Below are 12585 nucleotides of genomic sequence, written 5' to 3'. Positions count from 1 at the left end.
CATTTTGTTGCAGAGAATTTTGATGGTGTGATCAATTCGAGCCTTTCAAATATAAAATATCTTTTAAGATAAAATCCTGTGGAGGAAGTAAAATGGAAATAGGAATTCAAGGAAAGATGAATTTAATGCAAAAAAAGAAATATGTAAAGATTTCCTACTGTTAAAGAAAATCTTGCGTATACCTGCTTTAGAAAGGACAGGAGTGGATGTCAAATGGCTCCTGTACTCAGGTTGGATTTGTTGCACGTAAAAGAGAGGTATCAAATTTTCATTAGGCTAGAAATTACATCCTTTAAACTTATTTAAATGTATGACAAAATTTCTTTAGAGATGAAGTGAAAATGTGCAGTGTGACACACTTTAAAAAAAGAAAATGAGATAGTAACATAAAAACTTTGCAGACCTGCTGAAACTAGCTCAGCTCCCCTGCCTCTGATCCTCAGGGAGACCCCCTGAGCAAGACCTTTAAGACTTCATCTCAGTCTCCACTTAGAATAATATTATAATATCATAATATTGATGACATGGAGAAAGATTACTTACCTGGCAGTGTTGTAGAATGAGATAACTTACAGAAAAGCCTTCTGTAAACTATGAAGTACTGAGGATATGTTTGTCATGAACGAATTTTTTCATCCATGAATTCCTTTAAGCAAAACTATTTCTTGAGCCTCTATTCTGTGACAGGAGCTCTTAGGTTTTGCAGATACAGGGATGCAATGAAAAGGGGAGATTCGCGTTTTTATAAACCTTACATTTTCATAGGACTGGCGGAATGCCCAGGTAAGCCAGTGAATGAAACATGATCATTCATTGTAGGTAGCGATAAGGGTTAGGCAATAATGCCAGGTGTTTCAGCTGTTGCTGAGTTTCCATCTCATAGTTTGGGAAAGGAAGAAAGCATCACTTTTCATTACACGAACACCTTTCTTGATGTTTAGCACAGCCGAAGACCTCACAATGGTTTACACCCCCCCCCCCACCCCCGGCCTCTCCCACCACCGCCATTGCCTCCTCCACGCTCCACTCTGCCCACTGTGTTCCAGCCACTGTGACGTCTTGCCTGAACCCCGGCCAGTCCAGGCAGGCTCCTGCCTTCAGCGTTTGTACGAGCTGTGTCCTTTCTCTGGAATGTTCTTTCCTGCTGCGTACATGGATAGCTCCCCACACAGTTCCATTTTTCCATAGGATTTACCACATACTAACAAACGATACCATTTCCATATTTATTATTTCTGTCTGCTCCTTCTAGAACGTCAGGCCCACAAAGGGACGGGTCCCTGGAATCCTGCCTCCGTGGTGCCGTCCAATCGCGAATCACAGTTGAATTTGACTGCAGTGTCCCCCACGGGATGCCGTGTTATCGCTACTCATTTAATCCCAGCAACCGCCACACCAGATGGATTCTCTCTCTGTGTCGGTGATCTGCTGCTCTCTGGCAAGCCACTCCAAAATGAGGTGGGTGGATGTACAACAACTGGTGATCGTTTCTCACTGTGAGGTGGGTCACCAATTCAGGAGTGTCTCGCTGCGGGGCTCCCGCGCTGCGTGGGGGTCACACGCCCATCTGGCCTCAGCTGCTGGCGGGGCTGGGCTGGAAGACCCACGGAGACCCCACTCAGGATCAGGGGCCTCTGCGTCCCTTCCTGCAGCCTCTGCCACGACGTGGTTTTTCCTCCCCCGAATCGTCTCACCTGAGTTTCTTTAGAGCGTGGCAGTTGGCTTTCCTGAGCAGAAGGACTAGGCTTCTTAAGGTTCCTGACTGGAACTGGCCCAAAGCCATTTCCTCTCCAATCTCTTGGTAAAAGGAATTCACGAGGCTGGCTTCCCCTCTGGGGGATGGGGAGTGGAATTTCGCTCTTCATGGATGGAGCCGCGTGGACCCAGAGAGAGAGAAGGGAGTGATGGCAGCGCCCTCTGGCGACTATCGACGGCAACTGTTCTCATTTCCCAGATGAGGAAATCCAAACTCGGGGAGAGTGGGTGGACAAATTAATAAAGGCAGAGAGGTGAGGTGAGTCAAATCTAGGTTTCAAGGACTCCGGAGCCTTCTTCCTTCAGCACTCTGCCTTACAGCCTCTAGAAGAGTGGCTTCTACCCCAGCAGAGAGGAGGTCTGGACCTCAGAAGACAGATGCTTAGACGGCTGGAAGGCAGGCACACTGGGGAGGCAAGGAGTAAGTGTTCCGGGACCCTATCCTTGATTCAGTTGAAATAATTCAACCTCAAGTTACCTTATCCACTGAGCTTGACAAAATTTGATCTGAAGAAGAGATTCCACTTATTTAGGGCACTGCCATAGAATACAAATACAAAAAACAAAACAAAGAATACAAAAACAAAATATCAGAAGCAAAAATGAGTTTATATTTCTATGAGTTAAAATCTCTAACGGATTCTGAAAAAAATGTAACTTTCTTTTGATGTTGATTGTTAGCCTTCTTATTTTGTTTATAAAGATGAATTTGAAAGAGATAACACTTCACCACTTCAAAGAGGAAGTTTACACATAACACTAGTATTTTGAGGAAGGCTTCTTTTGAGCTCTTTTTAAATGTTGCAATATGTGATGTATCCAGTTTCAAACCAATAGTGAAACTGTACCTTTCTGCTGTGTTCTTTACAGGCATATAATATGGGGAGCAATTTTCCATACAGTTGATGGTACATTACATTACAGTTCTGTTACATTACAATTTTGTGCAAGCTTGGCACAATACTTTTGTAAATTCTGATAACTCTGTTTCTTCATAATTTGCAAATAATGGAGGAGGGAAAGGTGAACAGTCACACTCCCATGTTTCATTCAGAGGAATACTCTTTTTTTTTTTTTCTTTTATACACTACATTTTTGTACAAGATTATGTTTGAAGAAAGGTAGTTGCTGCCAAAAAAAAATTCAAGTTCAAAGCTGTCTCACTGAATGACCTCCAAGCCATGGAGTTCAACTCCAAAGTCTCTGGTTTTCTAGCCACCAAGTAATTCATTTGCCAAAGTGCACATCAAATATCTCCTTGGAGGGGTTACAGGATTAGATAATTTTATGAGCATTTTTGGCAAGGATGATATTAATTGGACATAGACGCAACAGAAGATAGAATGAACAACTTCCCTCCATGTGCTGCTGAGGGTGTACATATTTTGCCCTGGTATAATAAATTCATTCACGACTTCTTGAAGGTAGTTAAGATGCCCACCGTTTCTCTAGAAAAACTGTTTAACTTTCCAGAAAACTGCTCTAGATGAGAAATGCATAGACTTTTCTATCAAGACATCAGTGGAGGACCAGAGTAACGGGCTTAGTGCTCACCAGGAACCACGAGGTCCTAACTTCCCCACACCCACAAGCTCAAGTTTAATTCAGAATCCATTCCACTTGCTTGCCTATCTTCACTTTGTTTGCATCCAAATCCTGCTTTCGATATGTAATTTTAATGAGTTGCTCTTTTCAGGGAACAATTCATTTTTATTCCTAAAGTAGCAACCTGAGAAACCAGGAATGACTCGAATCCCTCCTGGATTGGAAAAAAGCTCATTGGAAACTCATCGCACGTTGTGAGTGTTGGAAACCATCAGGCACTGTCGAGTCAGTAAAGAAAATATTAAGTGACTCTAGATCTGGTTTGACTTTGGCAGCTGATACACATTGGATCTAGAAAATATAGAGCATTTTCTGTAATCAAAATGGATCATTTCCTACATCCCATTGGTGGTCTCTTCCACTATTAGAACAAACAGATGGATACTGAAGTTCTAGCAGACAGATAAACTTTGGTCTCAAGGCAAAACCAATACAGAACTGACTTCAAGAAATGTAGTTCAGAAGCTATGCATGTTCTGTGTTCACAAATTCGAAAATGAGTGCTAAAATCAACAAAGTATGTACAGGTGGCCAACAGGTACATGAAAAGATGCTCAACATGACTAATTATCAGAGAAATGCAAATCAAAACTACAATGAGGTACCACCTCACACAGGTCAGAATTGCCAACATTAAAAAGTCCACAAATAATAAATGCTGGAGAGGATGTAGAGAAAAGGGAACCCCCCTACACTGTTGGCAGGAATGTAGCTTGGTGCAGCCACTATGGAGGGCAGTATGGAAGCTCCTTTAAAAATAAAGTTACCATATGATCCAACAATCCCACCCCTGGGTGTATATCCAAAGGAAACTCTAATTTGAAAAGATACATGCACCCCAATGTTCTTATCAGCACTATTTACAATAGCCAAGACACAGAAGCAACCTAAATGTCCATCAATAAATGATTAGATAAAGAAGTTGTGGTATATATACACAATGGAATATTACTCAGCCATAAAAAAGAATGAAATAATGCCATTTGCAGCAACATGGATAGACCTAGAGATTATCGTACTAAGTGAAGCAAGTCAGACAGAGAAAGACAAATATCATATGGTATCACTTATATGTAGAATCTAAAAAGAAGATACCAATGAACTTATTTATAAAACAGAAACAAACTCACAGACATAGAAAACACACTTCTAGTTCCCAAAGCAGGAAGGGGAGGAATAAATTAGAAATTTGCGGTTAACAGATGCACACTACTATATATATATAAAGTAGATAAACAACAAGGTCCTACTCTATAGCACAGGGAATTATATTCAATATAATGTAACAAACTATAATGGAAAAACAAAACAGTGTATGGGACCAATGATAAAACCAAGAAAACCAGTTAGCAGTATACTGTAACAATCCAAGTGTAAAATGTCATGGAAATGAACTAAGCTAGTAACAAACAGGATAGAGTGAAAGGGGTGGATAAAGAGACAAGTGGATGTAGGATGACCAGTCACCCTGATTTGTGTGAGTCTGAGAAGTTCCCCAAGATACAGAACTTTTGGTTTTAAAACTGGGCTATTCCTGAGCAAACTGCCCAGTTTTCATGATACTGAGGGGTTTCCCAGAATGCAAGGCTAGAACGGGGCAAGTCCTGGGCAAAAAGGACAAACTGATCACTTTGCTCAACCCCCTTTCATTTTTTAATAATGACCCAGCTTCTCCTTCCTGCCTTGGCATCATTGCAGAAGCTTTTCCCTCCACCCATGACATTGAGACTATCCCTCCAAAACACTCAGTAACTCCTGGAAAGCTTGAGACAGGTCTCTTCTAAATGTCACTAGAACATCTTGGGAGGAGCCAGAAGTAGAAAAACACACTGTATGAATGAACTAGGATAAGCATCACAACTGACTTCCTTCGAAATCAATGTGAACCAGTAGACAATGGGCTGCCATCTTTAAAATGCTGGAGAAAAAAGAAAATCTAGAATTCTACAGCCACCAAAGTATCCTTCAAAACTGAAGATGAAATACATTTTCAGATCAACAAAAATCTAAGGAATGTGTCACCAGAAGATCTATGATACAAAGAATGTTAAAGAAAGTTCTTCAACCTGAAAGATAGATACAAATAAGATAAAAATTCAGAGATACCAAAGGAATGAAGAACACAAAATAGTGGAAATAGGTAGATAAATAAAAAATAACTATTTTCCATGCTTCTCTTATTTTCTCACACCCTCTCCAGCATTTCTTGTTGGCTTTTTAATGCTATTTTCCATATTTCTTAATTTCCCTTAAAAATGAATTACAATTTAAAGAAATAGTAATAAGCATGTATTATGATTGACTTGTAGTTTCTGCTCAGAATGGAGAAAGCTGGAAGAAGTGTCATTTTCACCCTTACAACAAAAATTTAAAATCCCAGATAATCTGCTCACTATTTTTTCTCAAGCTCAGAAAGATTACAGATGGGTTCGCAAGGCAAACAAACAACCTGAAATCTAAGGAAAAGCATGGGGTCCTGGGGCCGAGGGGACAGGAACAGCTGCTTATGTGACTTAGGACTCCACACAACTCAGTAAAACAATTCAAGTAAAATATTTATTAAATTACTAAAGAGGGGGGAGGGCACAGCTCAGTGGAAGAGTGAGTGCTTAGCATGCACGAGGCCCTGGGTTCAATCCCCAGTACCTCCCCCCAACAAAAAAATTAAACATTAAAATTACAAAAGAACATATGTAAACTAGTAGGAAATTATAGGACCTCTGGGCGCAACACTTACAAAAGTTTTACCACCTAATTGAAGGCTCTTAGCAATGGATCTCCCAAGAGTCGCAAGATTAGGGGCAAGGAGACATACTGAACTCAGACCAGTAGAGATCCTTTGCCACTAGCAGAGATGCAGGGTCATCAGCATCCCTGATGTCCAGAGTCTTGGCACCTGCCTCAGATGGAGATCAAACCCAAACAACACAGGACACACTCCCCACCCGTCACCGTCAGGCCAGCCAGAGTTGTAGTAGATAGCAGAGTAGTCAGTAACGGCGCTCTAATTCTGGGACAGAGGCAAGAACATGGAGAGAGACACTTTCTGCGGAGCAGATTCAGTGAAGAGAACGGAGGCCAAAGGTAAAGAAGGCATGGAGAACACCCCTTTAATACACCAGCTGTCAGCCGAAGCACCAGCTAGTGCTAAACGAATTTGAAGGGATCTGGCAAAAAACAAAACTCAGTCCAGATCAGATCCTCCACGGTAAAGCCCTATCAAAGCACGAGGCATGCCTGTTTCCATACATACACTTTGTTTATCTCATTCTCCAGTATTCTGTACAATATGTCAACTTTTAACTAAAAATTATGCACCAAAGAAGCAACAGACAAATACTGTGTAAAAAAAAAAAAATACTGAAAGTGAAAAACACAGAAAGAGAGATGAATCATGCCTTCGATGAGATCACCAGTGGACTTAACACAGATGAGGAATGAATCACTAATTTGAAGAGAGGTCAATAGAAGTTACCCCAAAAGAGGTGAAAGAGAAAAAGAAATGAATAAAATAGAACAGACCAGTGAAGACTGTGGGATAATATCTAACAGTCTAATATATATGTAGTTGCAATTCCAGAAGGGGAAGAGAGAAAGAATGGGGCAGAAGAAATATGTAGTGGGCTAATGGCTCAAAATTGTCCAATATTAATGAAAAATTAAACTGTCCATTATTAATTGCCCAATATTAAGACATAGGACCAATAATACAGAGAAACCAACAAAAAATAAATACCAGCTAATAATAACACCTATATCTAGACTCATCATATTCAAACTGTTGAAAATCAAAGATTAAAAAAATTCTTGAAATCTTAAAAACACATCTCATAGAGAACAAAGAAAAGAATTATAGTCAACATCTTGTAAGGAACTATGAAAGCCAGAGATAATGGAGTGACATCTTTAAATAATTAAAAGAAAAAAAAATCTGTTAACCCAGAATACTATACCTAGTGAAAACAAATCTTTCAAAAAATAAAGAATAAAGAATTTTCAGACAAACATAAACTGGAAGGATTTATTACAAGTATCCTTGCAGTATAAGAAATACTAATGGAAGTTCTTCAAGCATAGGACAAATGATTGGATATCTATAAGAAAAGAAACATGAATTTTGATTTTAGTCCTATGCAAAAATCAATTTAGGTAGATTTTAGAAAGCATATAAAAATCCAAGCAATAAAATTTTTAGAAGATATTATAGAAGAATATCCTTATGACTTCATGGTATGAAAAATTTCTGTTTGATAGATTAGACTCCATTAAAATTAAGAACATTCCTTAATGTTCCTTAAATACATTAAGTGGAGGAAAAGGGAAACCACAGAATGGGAGAAATAAGCCACAATACACTTAACTGAGAAATTACTTGTATTCATGATGTATGTAGAAGCTTCTTCAATAAGAGAAAAATAGACAACTCAAGTAGAAGAATGGACAACAGATTTAAGCAGGTAGATAGGCCAAGAGTATTTAGACGGATGTTTAAGTCATTTAGTCATCAGTGAAATGTAATTGAAAAGCAAATGAGATCCCATCAGAATGTGTGAAATGAAGGTAACGAACAATAAATACCATGTTTCCAAGGATATGCAGCAACGGGAATTCTCATAAACCGTTGGTCAGATTGCTAAAGGTACAACTACTTTGGAAGAAATGTCATTTGCAATGAAAATAAACATGCACTTGCTGTCCATAACCCAGCAATTCCAAGGAATATGCCCAAGAGAAATGAGTACCTATATCCGTAAAAAGCCTTTTCATGAGAATGTTCATTACAGATTGGGTAACAATAGCCCAAGACAGGAAACAGCCCAAATGTTGATCAGCAGTAGACTGGGTCAGTAACTCATGGTAGTCACACAACACAATACTCTCTCCAGCCATGAAATGAGTGAACATATGGCTACACGCAGTAGCCGAGAGGAGTCTTAAGATCAAAATTTTAGTGAAAGAAGCCAGACAGGAAAGAATGCCTACCACACAATTCCACTTACGTAAAGTTCAATATCAGGCAAAATTAATCTCTGGTGGTAAAATCCAGATAAAGGAAACCTCTGCAGACAATAGTAGGGTAGTGACTGGGAGGGAGCTCCAGGGGTGCTGATAATTTCTTGATTTGTGCAGTAATTACCAGTGTGTTCACATTGTGACAGTTCCTTACACTGTACACTTAGGGTTTGTGAACTTTCCTGCACGTATGTTAGAATTCAATAACGTGTATGTTTAAAATAATAAAAATAGAGCATAGCAAAGTGAAGCATATTGAGTTCAAAAGTTGAGTAAAATTAATGACCATAATTTCCTTCTTTTTTTTTTTTTTTTTTTTTTTTTTTTTTGTAGGGGGGAGGTAATTAGGTGTTTGGTTTTTTTACTGGAGGTACTGGGGATTGAAACCAGAACCTCGTGCATACTAAGCATGTGCTCTACCGCGGAGCTGTACCCACCCCAATGACTGTAAAATTGGTGACCATTTGTTGTCAGTTCGATCTGAGTTTTTCCTGTTCACCAACGTTGTGCACTGGGTGAGTGGGTGTGGCGTGGGTCCTGTTCTCCAACAACAGTCCTGTGGAGCCTGAAGTGTGAGTCAGTTCAGGGACCTCAGCCTTTGAGTAAGCAGTGCCTAGCAGGCAGCGTTCCCCTGCCCTTTTCCAGCACCCTTTTCCTGTTCACTTGATGCTCCCTCCCTGCTGAGAGGTCTCTGGAATTAACCAGAAATAAATGGGCAGCTGTAGCCTACAAAAAGGGGTGCCTTAGGTAATCCCTCTGTGGTGAATCATCTAATTTGTTATTAATTCTTGTCCTTTTTATTCCAAGAGAAGGCAGAAGGCAGTGCCTAGGATCCCTCCACTGATGAATACTATTTGCTGTTTACTTGTCAGTAATGGAGAGGATTGATTTTTCTAAAATATACGGTAATTATAACCATACCTATGCTCATCTGGGCAGCCCCTTACACCATGTTTTGTTTTTATGTGCATTATCTCACTTGATCTTCCTAAGAATCTTAACAAGAGAGTGGGCAAGCATTACAATATCCCTTTTATTCAAGAAGAAACTGAGGTTCTGATAAATCTTGAGAGATAAACATTCACATTAGAAATGAGTAGGGAAAGGCAAAGTATCAATATCACTGCCTGAGTTCAGATTTCGCCAGACGCAGATGCTAAGCCAAAGATAGAAGTGCAAAGAGCTTGCTTGGGAGAAGGGAATGCTGGAAGGGGAACAGAAAAGAGAGACAAGGAAGGGGAAGCAACTGATAAAAGGCAAGTTATCAATTCAGATCAATTCATCTATAACTGAAAGTTACTGGGATTTAATCCTGCTCTGGGAGCCAGGGTGGTATACATGCCTTAGAATGATCTGGCCCAAAGAGCAAAAGAACCAGGAGCTGGGGTATTTGTCTGCCAACGTTGGGGGACCATAAAAGTCCTAAGGCAGAAGATGTGGGTGCTGACAGTCGGAAATCAGGCCCCAAGGCACTGATGTGTGTGATGATATAGACAGGAAATTGATGGGTCTGCTCTGCTTGGTGAGTAAGTGTATTTTCTCATCGTTTGTGATTTTCTTTTTCTTCCTACTCAAGAGTTCTCTCTAACATCTGGGGACTCAGGGACGGAGCATGTGTCCTAAACTGGCCCAATCTGAGTGACCTGCTAACTTTTTCTAGATATCTAAGGAAAATTTCCCACTTTATCCTGCTGACTGTGGAAAAAGAAGCCTGTTGGCCCAGCAACTGCTGGGAGTCACCTCGACATTATAAAGAGAGTGAATCTGGGGAATAAATCCATACTGTGGAAGGCAGGGTAAGGACACAGAAATGAATTCCTTAGTGTACTATGAGCCCCTGGCTCAAGGCTGACCTGAATCAAGCTGAAAAATCAGACTTTGTCATTAATTAAAATAATTACCTTTAGTGTCTAGGCAAGTCTGAGTCTCTTACTTTTTTACTTACAACAGAAGGATTCCAACAGATATAAAAACATATCATCTAATTGAAAACACTATCATTGTACGAATCATCATTTTACATACTACTGGGTGGAAAATGCTTCCAATTAAACTAAGAACCATTGCTTTATATCCCTTAGGTTTTTCAATTTTCTATACTTTTTCAAAGATCTGCCAGACTTTTACAGATGTAGTTTTTTCCTTCTATCATGTAAGTTTGGGGGGCATTCATTAGAAAGGGCATATGAGTGAAATAGTCTAGTTAAGATAATCTCACAATGTGTTCTCACTTAGAGCCCAACTCTTTTCATATCATTTCAGTCATCATCATATAAATCACCATTATCATCATCATCATCATCATCATCATCATCATCATCATCATCATCATCATCATCATCATCCACGGGTTCCTACAGGTATCCTCCTTGGGAACACGGCTTTGTTTACAAGCCCAGCATGTTTCTGCAATTTCCTCTATGCCCCACGTATCTATTCTGCAAGTTTTGATGCTTACTATTTCTTGTGTGTGAAGGGCAATATTTTAGCATCTATATAAGTAAGAAAACCTTACACATCATCTGCTGTGGATTTCTTCTTTCCTAGATCTCATAAAGCATTTGGCTGCAGCTTTGCAAGAAAATATAGCATAGGTTTATTCTTCTGATGGAAATGTTTGCTTTGCAAATAGCAAATTTATGCCCCCACTGCTTTCTTCCTTTGCTTTTCTAGGCAGACAATAACTTTTCACCTTTAAATCATTGTGAAAATTTTTTAAAAAACAGGAGTGGAATTTAGTATACATAGTGTATTTCAATAATGTCCAGAGCTCAATTGATGTCATAACAAATAACCAGCTATGCCCAAGTCTTGGTCATGCACACAGGCAGTGATAACTATGTCATGATTGTTGCCTGGCTGAAAGCCAATTTAAGATGCCCTAGATTGTACATTACATGACAACTTTAGAGATACTCAGAGCAAACACGTGGATTTTTAAAAATTCTTCAACATTAGAGCATACTTTAAGGAACATCAAATTCTCATGTTCAAAGTATTAAAAAATATAAAGAAATGTTAAATAATAAAAAATGTAAAAGAATTCTAACTCTAGTAATAAAATGGAAGGAGATGAACATCCTTAGTGAAATAAGGCAAAAGGTGTATTGAAAGACTAGACTAGTAGAGATGAGTGGATTCTACATCACGAGATATGTGATAATGTACCTCAGCTACTTTAAGATGCAAATCTGATGGCTGTCCTGAGTCCTTCTCACTGCCTGCCCATTTTACATTTATTGAAAAGAGCCTTCTGAAAATGCTGTATCTCATGGATTGGTGTCTATCAGTCACTTGTCACTATTCCAACCTTACCACGCCTTGAATTTCTGGGCTCTCTTTATTCCTTTCCATTTCCACCTACAAGCCAGCTAATTGTTTTCAAAATCTCAATTTTTTTTCTTGAACTCAGTCGCAAAAGGTAACCAATAGCATCACCAAATTTCACCAGGTGTTTTGCCAGAGGATAACAGAATCACCACGTTTCCAGCCACTACGTACGTTTTTTCACTTCCTACTGCCCAACTATGACCCTTATGCCACATATTTTAAAGTTTTGCTTTTTTTCTTTTGTTTTTATGGCAGCCCTCGCTTCTAGTACCAATACTTGTATTGGTACATAGAGTTAGCCGAAGCTGAAGTAAGAAACAAATCCTGAAACTCCAGTGGGCGAGCATAACGAAGATTCATTTTTCACAAGTGTGTATGCTGTTATTCACTGGTGACTCCCTGGGTTAGCAGGTATCTGGGCAAAACACCTTTCACTTTTAATCTTGTGATGAGGTTTCCAGTTTATGGCAGAAGGGGAGAAAGATCTGTAGGGTAACATCATTAGCAAAAATTCATCACACAATCATGTAACCTGAAAGGCAGCTAGAAATTATAAGTGAGCATGTGGATGTGTGGTGAGCCTTCAATGTCTCTGACACTGCGTATTATGAGTATTAGTTATGAGCATTGAGTTTTGTACTGGAAAATGTAAATCCATTTTATACAGATCACTACTACCCGTCCCAAAAGAAAAAAAAACCAATAGAAGTTATTTTTTAAGAAGTTTATCAAGGAAGGAGAAAAGGCTAAAAGAATTTATTCCAAACTGATAAACATAATGCAATACCTTATGTTCAGAGAAATATATTCTGGTTTTCAACAAGGACCTACTGTATAGTACAGGGAACTAAATTCCATTTCTTGTAATGAGCTGTAATGGAA

Source organism: Camelus bactrianus, chromosome 1, assembly GCF_048773025.1.
Source record: "Camelus bactrianus isolate YW-2024 breed Bactrian camel chromosome 1, ASM4877302v1, whole genome shotgun sequence".
Classification (NCBI taxonomy): Eukaryota; Metazoa; Chordata; class Mammalia; order Artiodactyla; family Camelidae; genus Camelus; species Camelus bactrianus.
The sequence above is the reverse complement of the archived record's forward strand: the minus strand, read 5'-3'. Positions refer to the sequence as shown.